The 14,817-nt window shown below is 50.9% G+C and overlaps 1 protein-coding gene across 1 annotated transcript in view; it reads right to left on the bottom strand.

The window, feature by feature from the left end:
• The window catches only part of RHOJ (ras homolog family member J), a 102,298-nt gene that overhangs the window by 86,513 nt on the left and 968 nt on the right, over positions 1-14,817 (bottom strand). The gene's annotated exons all lie outside the window — the stretch shown is intronic.

The raw sequence follows: 14,817 nt of genomic DNA, 5'->3' as shown, positions 1-14,817 counted from the left end.
CTTCCCTCTAATGTGGCATCTACAAAGTACACCAGCTCACGAGAAAACCAGTTTTGGCAACGGAGGACAATTTTCTAAATTCAAGAGAGCAGATTTTCAGTCTCCGGGAGATCCCATATGCGCAGGCATGCGTTTTATATACCCAGGCACATAAATAGCAAGAGCAGCACTCGTGTCAACGGACCGTTTTATTGCAGTATTTTTGTCGCATTCCCCAAAGGAGAAATATTTTCCTGAGGCTTTATTAATATCCACAGAATCCCCACTCTGTATACAGCTGCAGATTTCCAAGGAAGCAAACCCAGCCTTTGGAAGAGCCTATTTCTGTTTTTTTCTCGACAGCTCTGCCAGGGACATTAATAGAAAACACGGCCTTTCCTTCTTTTGAGTCGCTGGCTTTTGGAAGGGGCCTGGAATTAAGTCATCTCGGGCCCATTTCCCTCCAGTCCTGGGTTTTGGCAGGCGTGAGGCATCTGGTCATGTTTCGTGAATCACAGTTAACTCTTCCCATCCCTAATCATCTTTTGCTAACTGGCTACTCACTGCCCCTCACAAACATTGAAGGCTTCCTCGGGAGGTGGTGGGCGTTCCTTCTTTGGAGGTTGTTAAGCAGAGGATCATCTAGCCATGATGACTGAGGGGAGCCTCCACATTCAGAGGCACTAATCCTCGGAATCCCAGAGCCAGGAGGCAACATCAGGGGAAAGCCTCGGCCTCTCTGTCCTGTTGTTTTCCCTCAAGATGAACTGGTTGGCCACTGTGTGAGACAGGATGCTGGACTAGATGGACCACTGGTCTAATCTAGCAGGGTCCTTCTTATAAGACTATAAGTAAAGCCCGTTGCAGTAAAGCCCGTTGTGAAAGCAATACAACGGGATCTAGAAAGAGGCTCTGGGGGAGTGCTCTGGCTTTGGGCAAACAGTGTCAATTTGCTGTGGTGACCTCAGCAGGGTATAATGACAGAGTCCACTGTTTTCTCCAGAGGAACTGATCTCTGCTACCTGAAGAGCAGTTGTAATTGTGAGTGATCTGTAGTCCTCACCTGAAGATTGGCAGCAATTGTTACCCAGGACAAAGTGGCTGGTTTGGAGGGTGTAGTCTATGGCATTCTACCTGTCTGAGGTCCCACCCCTCTGCAAACTCCACCCTCTCCAGGCTCCACCCCTCAAATCCCCAGGAATTTGTCAGCATGTAGTTGGCAACCCCATCTCCTTCCCAGCTAACCATCAACCTACCATTATCTGCCCCTTTGACTTCAGCTGACTTCTGCCCTCCCTTCTGCAGAGCAGTTGTAATTCTGAGTGCTCTCCAGCCCTCACCTGGAGATTGGCAACAATGGTTCCCTATGTGGGACTGACTGGTTTGGAGGGTGGAGTCTATGGCAGTGTACCTGTCTGAGGTCCCACCCCTCCTCAAACCGCACCTTCTTCAGGCTCCATCCCTCAAATCTCCAGGAATTTCCCATCTGGAGTTGGCAACCCTATCAGGACTGGCCCCAATGTGTTTTCTCCCAAAGGCCAAAGTAGGTGACAGGACCAAGCTTAGTTGCCTACCAACAGGCACTGAGGGGAATGTAGGGTTGCCAGCTCTAAGGAGGGAAATACCTGGAGGTTTGGGGGGTGGATTCTGTAGAGGGCCGGGCGACGGAGGCATCGGCCTTCCGTCACCCACCTCGCCCCCCCAATCTCGGCCCGGGCGACCGCGGCTCCTAAGCGTCCATACACTAAAGGAGTGCATTTTAGAACTTTGGCACCCACTATTCAATTATATATAAGGAGAGATGAAGGCCTCGGCCTCTGTACCCTGTCATTGGCCCTCCAGAGGTACTGGTTGGCCACCGTGTGAGACAGAATGCTGGACTAGATGGACCATTGGTGTGATCCAGCAGGGCTCTTCTGATGTTCTTATTAGGGAAAGGCCTCGGCCTCTCTGCCCTGTTGTTGGTCCTCCAGAGGAACTGGTTGGCCACTGTGTGAGACAGGATGCTGGACTAGATGGACCGCTGGTCTGATCCAGCAGGGCTCTTCTTGTGTTCTTATCAGGGATAAGGCCTCGGCCTCTCTGCCCTGTTGTTGGTCCTCCAGAGGAACTGGTTGGCCACTGTGTGAGACAGGATGCTGGACTAGATGGACCGCTGGTCTGATCCAGCAGGGCTCTTCCAGAATTTGTACAGGATGGAGTGACATACATTCAACTCACCCAAGTTTGTGATACCAGAATTATTGGTGGACTTTAATTGGCTAAACTGGAGGCCCATCTTATAGAATAATAATAAACAAGTACAGAAGTATTTAGGAAACAACATCTGGCCTTCTCCTATATATGTACATCTTATGTAAAAAAATTTTTTTGAATGTATGTCAAATTTGTAATTGGAATTGTGACCACTGAGGAAGGCCCTTTGAGGAGCCGAAACGCGTTTGGTTCAGCACTAACCCATCTATGTATGAATGTTGAGAAGTTTTTTTATGTCTGAATGGTATATTTTTAATGAGTCTACGTTTTAAAATGTGTACACCTGAATAAATTTTGCATTTTCATAATATTTAGAGTCAGCTTAACCCTTGTGGATCCATAGCAACTTTTTGGGTTGAGTTTTCTTCCCCCCCTTTTTTTCCCCTTCCCCCTTCCCTTCCTTTTTGTTAGCATTCTTATCAGGGGAAGGCCTCGGCCTCTCTGCCCTGTTGTTGGTCCTCCAGAGGAACTGGTTGGCCACTGTTCTGGGACAGGATAGTGGACTAGATGGACCACTGGTCTGATCCGGCAGGGCGCTTCTTATGTTCTTATGACAGCAGTGCTGTTTCTACAAATTTACGCAGATTGTAAGTGGGAGGGCAGGATGGGATGAGCCAGTGCTTGGCTCTCGTGGCCCTTTCTTATATGCCCGGGGTAGTGCCGATTGCCACTTTGGGGTCAGGAAGGAATTTTCCACCAGGCCAGATTGGGCCAGGGTTAGGGTTGCCAAGTCACTTACTGGTAATAGCAGGGGAGAGTTGGTGCCTGGCTGCGAGGTTCACGTTCGTGTGCCGCGATGACATAACCTGGAAGTGACATCATCACGTTGGGCACGTCGCTGGCTGACGCTCTAGAAATCAGCCTGGAAACTCTATGGTACCATAGCGTTTTCAGGCTGATTGCTAGAGCGTCAGCTGGTGATGTGCCCGGCGCGATGATGTCACCTCCAGGTGACTTCGTCCCACCGGGCACGTCGGCCCGAACCAGGCACTTTGGGGGCAGGGTTCCCCCCGCCGGACCTTTTCTGGACCAGTGGATTGGGGACCCTTTTATCAGGGGAACCTCCGCCCTCCCGGGGAACCTGGCAACCCTAGCCAGGGATCTTATCAACTTTGGGATGCCTCCCCAGGAGTGTGCCACCTTCCTCGCCTGAGCTCCGAGCCCCGCCCACCTCCAGTGGTGGTTCTGCAATCTGGCTTCCTCGGCCTGACCCAGGGCTCCAGGTGCTGTTGGCCTCCACAGGCCGGTGCCAAGTGGTGCTGCCCCCTGCAAGACTCCAGCTGTCAATGGCAAGAGGCCGAAGGCCAAGCTGCTCGGTCTCAACCTGCAACTGCCAGAGGGGGGGGGGTCAAATCCGGAGGCTAGGGAGAGGGGAGGGGTTGGCCCAGGGCTTTTTTTGTAGAAAAAGCCCAGCAGGAACTCATTAGCATAATAGGCCACACCCCTGACAGCACAGCTCATCCGCATATTAGGCCACACCCCCGTGTTACCAGAAGTGTGGTCACCCAGCCACACCCACCTTTTGCTTCTTATTCTCTTTACCTTGTTTGTTGACAAAACCCAGGGCTTTTTTTTGTAGCAGGAACTCCTTTGCATGTTAGGCCACACACCCCTAATTGTAGCCAATCCTAATGAGTTTCTGCTGTTGGGTGTGGCCTATTATGCTAATGAGTTCCTGCTGGGCGTGGCCAACTTGAGAGTCAGCCGGAACTCGGTTCCTGTGCGTTCCTGCCCAAAAATAGCCCTGGGTTGGACCAGCCAGTGAGGGAGAAGCCCCTGTCCTTGAGAGAAAGGACGGGCAAACAATCCCTCTGGAGGACGGGGGTGGGTGGGGCCAGGCTGGGGAAGGACAGAAAGGGAGCCAGACGCAGAGGCTGGGGAGGAGAACCGTTGGAGCTAACGCCATTCTGAGGCCTCCTGCAGTGAGCAAGGTCCACCCCAACCATGGCAGAGGGCGGCACACTCCCGGGGAGGCACCCCAAAGTTGACGACATTAGAGGTTGGATGTAGGGCTGTCAAGACTCCTGCTATCCTGCCGGCAGCCTTGTTTGCCCGCTGCTGATCTGAGCAGTGTTGGGAGAGAAGAAGAACAAACCAACTGTGACGTCGGCTATGTCATAATGTCACTTCCAGGGGAAACTGTTTTTATCATAGAGTTCCCAATGATTCCTAGAGCTACCCAATGCCACTTCTGAATTTCCCCCAGAAGTGAAGTCAGTGTAACTGATGTTGCTTGATTCCACATTTCCACACCCCCAATCCTCCCTCCAGTTGCCGGGGGCAAAATCCCTTACATCCATTCTGCCGGTGGAGGTGCATTCTTCCAGAAAAACTGAATGCAGAGCACTGGCTCGCCCGTTAGTGTTGCCCCTCCTATCGAATTCTAGGTGGACTCTATTTTGTTAAAATATTTCTTTAAATTGTCGTTATCCATTTAATGATTCATTTGGCATCCTTTTGAGTTAAAAAAGTGCATTTTTAATTTAAAAAAATCCAAGCTTCTTTTATAATGGGAGATGTACTTCTTGGTGAAGTTATGGGAACTAGCCAATCAGCGCTGTGCACAGCCAGCTTCTGCTGAAAGCTTGCAGGATTTTTTTTTTAATCAACATTAGAGAGTAGTACTACCTATGATACGAATGTGGCATAGCCATTCCCAGCCTAGCTTCAGCACACTAAACATGTCGTCTCCTTCCTGAGACCAAGCAGAAGCAAGAAAATATTTCTCTTTATTTCCCCACCCTCCAGAATACTTTGGGGGATCAAAGCATATGCATCACACTTTCTGTAATGCCCTGGGCTTTCCTTGTACCAGTTTTGTCCTGTGCTGCTTTGGGGATATAATTAGGAAATGCATTCTTTCGTCTTTGCCAACACATTTGTATTGTTTTTATTCAATAGGCACTGTGCGTTAGATTTATGACTCCCTCCTCCTCCTTGGCTCTAGACCTGTCAGTGGCAAATAAACAAGAGAACAGAGTTAAGTGAGCTTCACACCGTTAGGATTCATGAGTTTAAAATAACTCTGCGTAGGGCTGCGGCCACAGGGTGCAAACCTGTGCACTGTTAATGGGAGTGAAGGTGACCAGTTCAGTGCATGGTGGCCACAAGTGAAGCCTTGCCCTGTTGAGTTCCAACTAGGCAGGGAGACGTGCGCCTCCGTCAACATTCTCAGGATCCATCTTCTGGCAAAACATAGAATCACAGAGCTGGAAGGGGCCCTAGAGGCCACCCAATCCAACCCCCTGCTCAGTGCGGGATCAGCCTAGAGCATCCCTGACAAGGGTTTGTCCAGCCGCTGCTTGAAGACTGCGAGGGAGGGGGAGCTCACCACCTCCCGAGGCAGCTGATCCCACTGTGGCACAACTCTTGCTGTCAAAAAGGTTTTCCTAAGCTGCGGTGGCTCAAGTGCTTAAGAGGCTGAACTGCAGGCTGTGGAAGGTCAGTTCGAGACCTGAGTGTGCCGCATGACGGAGTGAGCTCCCGTCCTCTGGTCCCAGCTCCTGCCAACCTAGCAGTTCGAAAGAAAGAAATTGCAAGTAGAGAAATAGGCACCACTTCAGTGGGAAGGTAACAGCGTTCCGTGCGCCTTGGTGTTTAGTCATGCCGGCCACATGACCACGGAAACGTCTTCGGACAGCGCTGGCTCTTCGGCTTGGAAACGGAGATGAGCACCGCAACCCTACAGTTGGACTCAACTGGCTTTCGAGCAAGGGAACCTTTACCTTTACCTTTTTAAGATCCAGCGGGTCCCTTCCCACCCTTCATTGAAACCCCTTATTGCGAGTCCTCTGCTGCCAACAGGAACAGCTCCAGGCCCGTAGCCAGGATTCTTTTGGTCAGGGGGGCATTTACATGTCTTAGGGGGCACCGACTAATCAAAATAACGGTCATTTAATCTGGACCCTTGCACCAGACAGCTGCGTAGGAATGCCTGGCTCCTGCCCTGCACCTGAAGCCCCTGAGCGGAATGGGACAGCAGGGGGCCTTGCCAGTAAGTCAGGGGGCCTAGCCCCGAGATGCCCCAGCACTTTACACACACACACACACACACACACACACACACACACACACACAGTGTGTGTGTGGGGGAAGACCCATCTTTTAAAAATCTGACTGGTTCCCCCCCCCCCTTTAGAATGCAAACACAAGAATGGGGAGTCCAGTTTCCATTAGGGAAACCAAGTGGGCATCGGATGGTTAAAAGGGGCCTCCTCGCAACTTCTCAGCCCCGTAGAAACTGCACACACATGCATGTTGCCTTTCGCAGACCAACAGGGATAAGAGCACGAGGTGGGCCCTGCTGGATCAACCCAGTGGCCCGTCTGGGCTTGCCAACCTCTAGGTGGGGCCTGGAGATCTTCCAGAATTCCAACTGATCTCCAGACTACTGAGCTCAGTTCCCCTGGAGAAACACGACAGCTAGGGAGGGTGGGCCTCTGTGACATCACATCCTGCTGAGGTCCCTCCCCTCCCCTCCCCTTCCCAGATCTCTCTTCCTCCCCAGGATCTACCTCCAAATCTCCAGGAATGTCCCAACTAGGAATTTCCCAACTAGCTGGCAACCCTAGCCTACTCCAGCATCTTGTCTCATATGGTGGGCCAACCGTTTACCCTAGAGCAGTGGTTCTCAACCTGTGGGTCGCGACCCCTTTGGGGGTCAAACGACCCTCTCACAGGGGCCGCCTAAGATCATCGGAAAACTTGTAACAATGAAAATACATCCTGCATATCAGATATTTACATTACGATTCATAACAGTAGCAAAATTACAGTTATGAAGTAGCAACGAAAATAATTTTATGGTTGGGGGCCGCCACAACATGAGGAACTGTATTAAAGGGTCGCGGCTTTAGGAAGGTGGAGAACCACTGCCCTGGAGGGCCAACGACAGAGCATAGACCTCAAGGACTTTTCTTGATGTTGCTTACTTGTCCTGGTATTCAGAGACTGGCTGCCTCTCAACATGGAGGTTCCCTTTAGTCACCACAACAAGTCGCAGCTAATAGGACTATCTTCCATGAATCTGTCAACCCCCCCTTTTAAAGCCGTCTATGGCCACTGCTCTCTGGCAGCAAATCCCACATCTCTGGCAGCAAATTCCACATTTTAATCACTTTCTGAGAGGAGGAGGAGGAGGAGGAGGAGGAGGAGATTGGATTGATATGCTGCCCTTCACTCAGAGACTCAGAGCGGCTTGCAATCTCTTTTCCCTTCCCCTCCCCACAAGAGACACCCTGTGAGGTAGGTGGGGCTGAGAGAGCTCTTTCCAGAACTGTCCTTGAGAGAAAAGCTCTGAAAGAACTTGTGACTGACCCAAGGTCACACCAGCAGCTGCATGTGGAGGAGTGGGGACTCGAACTCGGTTCTCCCGGATTGGAGCCTGCGCTCCTAACCACTACACCAAACTGGCTCTCAAAAGGAGGACTTCCTTTTGTCCATCCTGAATCTACTGCCCACCCACGTCATTTGGTGCCCCTGAGTTCTGGTATTTTGGAAAAGGGAGAAGAGATCCTCTCCGTCTACTCTCTCTCTGCCCCATGCATAATTTTATAAACCCCTGTTATCCCCCCCTCCCCGTTGTCTTTTTGCTAAACGGAAAAGTCCCAGACTCTTCAGTCTTTCCTCATAGGAAATGGTCCATTATCTCGGACATGTCTGTTTGGGGTCCCACTGTGTGGGAGCAAGGCAGGCTCATAACGGAAAGAAAGTAAAATAAAAAAAGATATAAATGTTGGCCTGGAGTTTGCCGTGGGATGCCAAATGCTGATTCATGCTCGTGAATGAACACCGCCGGCACATCGCTGGGAAAGAAAACAATCAAGGCTTTTCTTAGCCGTATGGATTTCGATGAAATTTATATGCTTGTTCACATCGGCTCACAGCTGCTATTATGCTCCACTGTAGCAAATGCAAGGAAAGGGGTTCAGATGTGCTCGTATCAACATTAGGAAGCCATTGTCCCCCATCCCCCAGTTCTTTCTTGCATCCGTCAAATCCAGATGGAGATAAAAGTGAAAACGTTTACTTCTCCGTTCCAAAGACGATTAATCGTCCCGATTGCTCAACACTTCCATGCACTCAAAGTGCTCCGGCGCAAGCGGGAATCTAAACGCATCATTTGCCACGAGTCTCTTTGGATACAGGATTATATTAATCAGGGGAAAGGGGGGGGGAATATAAACCAACTCCACAAGTTATCCTCACTAAGCAGAGTTTTACTAAAAACACATGCCTTGTTCTTTGGCTTTGAGAAGTACATTTTATAATCCCCTCTTACGGCTGATTAACGTTACTTCTGAAGTCTAATCAGAGACGCAGTACTTCTCTTCTCCTCTGAAATGTAAATATTCTGTAGGCTTCAGACTCGTAATTCCGATCCATCAACGAGACTTCAGTGAGTGCCGTTAAAGCAGAGCTGGGCCAGACATCTACAGTCTTCTCCCCAAAGCTCTGTTCCGAGGAAAGGTCTGATGCTTGCGGCGCATGAATCATCCACCACAAGGGAGTGAGGAAATACAAGCCTGACACAAAGCATGCGTGTGTTTTAGATTTAAAAGGCCCGATGTTGAGAAAACGGGAAGGGTTGCGGGAAGGAAAATCACCGCCTGCGGTGAGCTCTGCTTTCTGACTCGGGCCTCGGATTTCAGTCTCTCGAGCCAAAGGGGGCATGACACGGGAGAGAAACGGAGCATTGCTGGATAGTTTTAAAGAACATAAGAGAAGCCATGTTGGATCTGGCCAGGGGCCCATCCAGTCCTGCATTCTGTGTCATGCAGTGGCCAAATCCTGGATGCCATCAGAAGGTCCACCAGTGGGGATCTTTGGATTCTGGGTTGGCTCTCAGTTTCCTCTTTGAGTAGCCTTACGTTCTAAAGATCAACATCTCCTGGTGGTCCCTGGCCCGAGGGACGTCCGTCTTGCACGACCAGGGCCAGGGCTTTCTCTGTCCTGGCCCCAGTCTGGTGGAACATGCACCCTATTGAGACTCAGGGCCCTGCGGGATCTTCTTCGATTCCGCAGGGCCTGCAAGACGGAGCTCTTCCGCCAGGTGTTTGGTTGAGGCAACGGGCGCCCACCTATGGCCTCCCTGAGGTTGCTGTCACCCATCTATTTACTGACCACCGGCCACTGGCCTTTAATTCACTGTACCATCGGGCCAGAATTTTATAGCCAGCTGACTTCTGTTTAAGTCGTACCCATTGTTTTTAAAGTTTATATTGTGTTTTAAGCTGTATTTATTATAATCAGGGCTATTTTGGAGCAGGAACGCACAGGAACGGAGTTCCGGCTGGCTCCCGAGTTGGCCACACCCAGCAGGAACTCATTAGCATAATAGGCCACACCCAACAGCAGAAACTCATTCGGATTGGCTACATTAGGGATGTGTGGCCTAACATGCAAAGGAGTTCCTGCTACAAAAAAAAAGCCCTGGGTTTTGACAACAAATAAGGTAAACAGAATAAGAAGCAAAAGGTTACTTCTGGTAACATGGGGGTGTGGCCTAATATGCTAATGAGTTCCTGCTGGGCTTTGTCTACAAAGAAAGCCCTGATTATAATGATGTTACCTGCCCTTAGCCTGTCTGTGGGATGGGCGGGATATAAATACAAACAAACAAACAAACAAACAAATATGGTCCACTTGCAGTGGCAGTGACTTCCCAAGGTCTTCCCAACCCCCTGAGACATTTAACTTGGAGATGCTCAGGAACACTGTGGCTCGGTGGCGTGCAGGAGGTCCCAGGTTCAATCCCCACCATCTCCAGTTAAAAGGACCAGGCTGTAGGTGATGTGAAAGACCTCTGCCTGGAACCCTGGAGAGCTGTTGCTAGTCTGAGTAGACAGTACGGACCTTGATGGGCCCAGGGTCTGATTCAGTATATGGGAACTAAGAAGGAGCCATGGCTCAGTGGAAGAGTGTCTGCTTAGCATACGGAAGGTCCCAGGTTCAATCCCCACCATCTCCAGTTAAAAGGACCAGGCAGTAGGTGATGTGAAAGACCTCCGCCTGAGACCCTGGAGAGCCACTGCCTGTCACAATACATAATACCCATCTTGATAGACCAAAGATCAGTGTAAGACAGCTAGGAGGGGGCTATGGCTCAGTGGTCGAGCCTCTGCTTGGCATGCAGAAGGTCCCAGGTTCAATCTCCGGCCTCCCCAGTTAAAAGGACCAGGCAGTAGGTGATGTGCAAGACTTCCTCCTGAGACCCTGGAGAGCCACTGTCTGTCAGAATAGATAATACCCATCTTGATAGACCAAAGGTCAGTGTGACAGCCAGGGGTCATTTCGTAGAAAAAGAGCTAGGGGGACTCATTAGCATAACTCATTAGCATATGCCACACCCCCTGACATCACCGGAAGTGTGTCATAAGGCCACGCCCCCTGACATCACTGGGGTTCCCATTCCTAAGGTGGAGGCAGGGGATCTCCCATGATTGCGAGGAGGAGGAGGCAGCCTGGGCGGGTCACGGTGGCGCAGGTGAGCCGCGGAATGGCGGGGCTGCTTCTGGCGGCGGCGGCTTCCCCCACGCTCAGCCGCCCGCTTGCTGCACCGAGCGTGACGGGAAAGGCGAAGCCGGGAGGCGGCTGGGAAACCTGCTCGCTCGTCCGTGCCCAACGCAGCGCGCCCCGCCTCCTCCCCACAGCCGGCGGCGACCTCCAGCGGGCACCAGCAGGGAGCTCCAGGCCCCACCCTCCCGCACCTCACCCGGGGGGATGGCGTCCCCCCGCGTCCCCCCCCAAATGACCCCTTGTGACAGCTGGGAAGGGGCTATGGCTCAGTGGTCGAGCCTCTGCTTGGCATGCAGAAGGTCCCAGGTTCAATCCCCGCCATCTCCAGTTAAAAGGACCAGGCAGTAGGTGAGGTGAAAGACCTCTGCCTGAGACCGTAGACAATACTGACCTTGATGGAGTGATGGTCTGATTCAGTATAAGGCAGGTTCATGTGTTCATGTGAACTTGGGGCCTTCCATAAACACAAATTACCTTCTACTTTCCCTTTCCCCTTGTTAGAGGATAATAACTCTGAAAGCCAGTGTGAGCCGGAGGCTAAAAAACAGTGAGCTGGCTCACGCAAACTCAGCTTAGGGGAAACACTGATAGTGAGAGAGGCTGAAGATTCTCTGGGAGGATTCTCACACTTGCAGAGCCATCAGCCAATGGCAAGGGAGTTGGTGACACCATAAGGCATTCCCCTTAGTTGGGTATTGCAATGCAGGGTGGGAGAACATAAGAGAAGCCAGTGTTGGATCAGGCCAAAGGCCCATCCAGTCCAACACTATGTCACACAGTGGCCAAAAATACCAGGTGCCATCAGGAGGTCCAGCAGTGGGGCCAGGACACCAGAAGCCCTCCCACTGTTGCCCCCCCCAAGCACCAAGAACACAGAGCATCACTGACCCCAACCTGAGAGTTCCTATCTATTCCTCGTGGCTAATAGCCACTGATGGACCTCTGCTCCATATGCTTATCCAATTCCCTCTTGAAGCCGTCCATGCTTGTAGCCACCACCACCTCCTGTGGCAGTGAATTCCACGTGTTTAGAGGTCATTTCGGGGGGGATCACGGGGGATCGCAGTTCCCCCGGGTGAGGTACGGGGGCGGGGCACATGACGAAGCCCCGCCCCCTGCTTCCGGCCGCCCCGCTTCCGGCCCTCATTCAGCCAGGAGGAGGCAGGAGAAGAGGGAGGGTAAGTTGCTTCCTCCCTGCCTCTCCCCACCCCGCTTCCTCGCACTCCCGCCGGCCTTGCAGGTCCACCGCCGGGCCCCTCATGGGGCTCGGCAGTGGCGCTGCAAGGCCGCCGCCCGGGACCATTGGGGGCGGGGTTTGTGGCCTTATGACACATTTCCAGTGATGTCAGGGGGTGTGGCATATGCTAATGAGTTCCCCTAGCTCTTTTTATATGAAAGGACTCCTGCACGTGTTAATCACTCTTTGGGTGAAGAAGTACTTCCTTTTATCCGTTCTAACTCGACTGCTCAGAGCTGCCAGGTATTTGCAAACTCCACAGGTACTCCAGTTTACAGTGTATCAGACAGATGGATTCCCATCAATGGATGGAAGCAAATTAGCACATCCCTGCAAGAGTTAACAAAGAGATGTGAAAATGAAATTGGAGTCCAGCAGCTCATTCTCACATCTCTTGCATTTAAGGTGCTAATTTGCTGCCATCCATTGATCCTTCTGGCCACCCATGCCAATTTCAGCTCTACGTGTACATCTGGGCTCTGAGTGGCCCCTCCTAATGGTATACCCTCACCCTCTTTTCCCCCTGTAACTAGCTTTTGAGATTTCCAGCCCCTACCTGGAGGTTGGCAACCCTAGCAGATACCCACATTTCTAATCCAGGAAAGAGGAAGACACAGGACAAACAGAAGTTGGATCAAAAGGGAAAAGGAACGTTAGCAGAATCTCACTGTTTTTCGGGGAAGGGAAATATTCTGAAATTGAAAGAAGATTACAAAATTAGTTGCTGTAGATTTTCTGGGCTGTATGGCCGTGGTCAACGTTCCCTCTAAACTGTCAAGTCTTGTGAGCAAAAATTCTACTTTGTGAGCTACTGGCATCAAAGTTGTGAGCGAGCAATGTGGCTGCTGCATAAATTAGTCTGCTCTGGAGCCATCCTTCCTGAGCTAAGACAAAAATGTGTGACCCGGAGGCTAAAAAACTGTGAGCTAGCTCACACTAACTCAGCTTAGAGGGAACAGTGGCCGTGGTCTTGGCATTGTAGTACCTGACGTTTTGCCAGCAGCTGTGACTGGCATCCTCAGAGGTATAACACAGAAAGATGGAGTACTCTCTGTGTCAGTGTAAGAAGAAAAATGGTAGGCAGGTAATTTAAATCTACTCAGGAAGGTGGGGTAGGGTAGGGTAGGTATCTCCTGAGTAGATATAAATTACCTGCCTACCATTTTTTTCTTCTCACATTGACCCAGAGAGTCCTCCATCTTCCTACGTTATACCTCTGAGGATGCCAGTCACAGCTGCTGGCGAAACGTCAGGTCCTACAATGCCAAGACCACGGCCATACAACCCGGAAAATCTACAACAACTAATGAACTCCGGCTGTGAAAGTCTTTGACAAAATATTCCCAAAAAACTGAAACTAGAGGATATCCAGCTGCAGCTCGAAAGAGAAGACTGTTGTCACGTATAATGCTAAGAAAAACCTTTGTGCTTCTTATATGCAGGGCCGTAGCCAGGATTTTGTAATTCGGGGGGCCTTTGAATAAGTTGGGGGGCACTGACATCACAAAATAAAAAATAAATTTTTAATAAAATTTTAAAAAACTCACTTTTGCAGCATTACATAAGAACATAAGAGACGCCAATGTTGGATCAGGCCAAGGCCCATCCAGTCCAACACTCTGTATCAAAGACTAGCTAGATTCTTTCTATGGCTTGTTGCCGTAATAAATGACTGACTGACTGACTGACACTCTGTATCACACAGTGGCCAGAAATACCAGTGCCATCAGGAGGTCCACCAGTGGGGCCAGGACATTAGAAGCCCTTCACACTCTGCTTGCCTACATGGGGAAACAAGCTGTGCTTGGGGAAGGGGCAGTGGTGGGGAGTCCTCCACGTGGCCCAGAGAGTTGGGGGGGGGGCTGGGGGCTTCATGGAAGTCGGGGGCCTTGGCAGGATGTCAGGGGGCCAGGCCCCCAAATGCCCCACTGTAGCTACGGGCCTGCTTATCTGTGGTTTGGGCAGAGCAGGGTGCCTTGCTCACATTCTCCAAGCAACGTGTGAACCGTGAGTCACCCCCATGTAGCTGAGGAAGCATCTAAGAGACCCAAGCATATTGGTGGAGCCGTCTGCATGAAGCGTACCATCAGGGTGCCAGTTCTGTGGCAAAGACCATATCAATGTCCACGCGAACACAGCTGGGTCATTTAGACATTGTCCTGGCGGTGTGGAAGCTACTCATGGTATAAGGGCCACCCATGCACCCTATTAACATGGGATAGAAAATGGAAGATCAATTAGCTGAACAAACGAGTGCATTCCGGACCAACGGAACAACAGAAGGGGCCGGATGACGGCCTGCCGTTTGTATAACCTCTTTTATTGGAAAGGAGCTAGTATGGATTGTTGATCCACTCCAAACACACTCTCTGTCCCTGATCCAATCAAAACACACATGGGCCTGGAGCCCAATGAAAACAGGCTAGGCGAGGGAGGGGCTTTCATCACCCCTGGCAACCATCCTCCCTGACTTACCCTTGAAGAGCCACTGGGCCGAAGTATTCTCAATCATTCACTGCAGCACGGAAATATTAATTAATTTGTTTCGCGGAGGCCATTGTGCGGCCGACATTCCAACCATAAGTGACAGAAACCAACAGAAACGGAGAATAGTTGCCTCTGGGGGGAAAATTACAACATGCAAATGAAACAGGAAAAAAATAGCTGCCAAGGGAGTCAGATTTTAGACTTCATCGACACATTACAGGAGTGGTAGGGTTTAGTGTTCTTCCACTTGCAGGTGTGGGGCCCTGTTTTAGAATGTTCCCCCATGCAAAAAATAAAAATCAAATCCACGCCTGTCGCAAACTAGCATCTCAAGGGGGAAA

Source organism: Gekko japonicus, unplaced genomic scaffold (genome assembly GCF_001447785.1).
Source record: "Gekko japonicus isolate JY-2015 unplaced genomic scaffold, Gekko_japonicus_V1.1 scaffold22, whole genome shotgun sequence".
NCBI lineage: Eukaryota > Metazoa > Chordata > Lepidosauria > Squamata > Gekkonidae > Gekko > Gekko japonicus.
The sequence above is the reverse complement of the archived record's forward strand: the minus strand, read 5'-3'. Positions and strand labels throughout refer to the sequence as shown.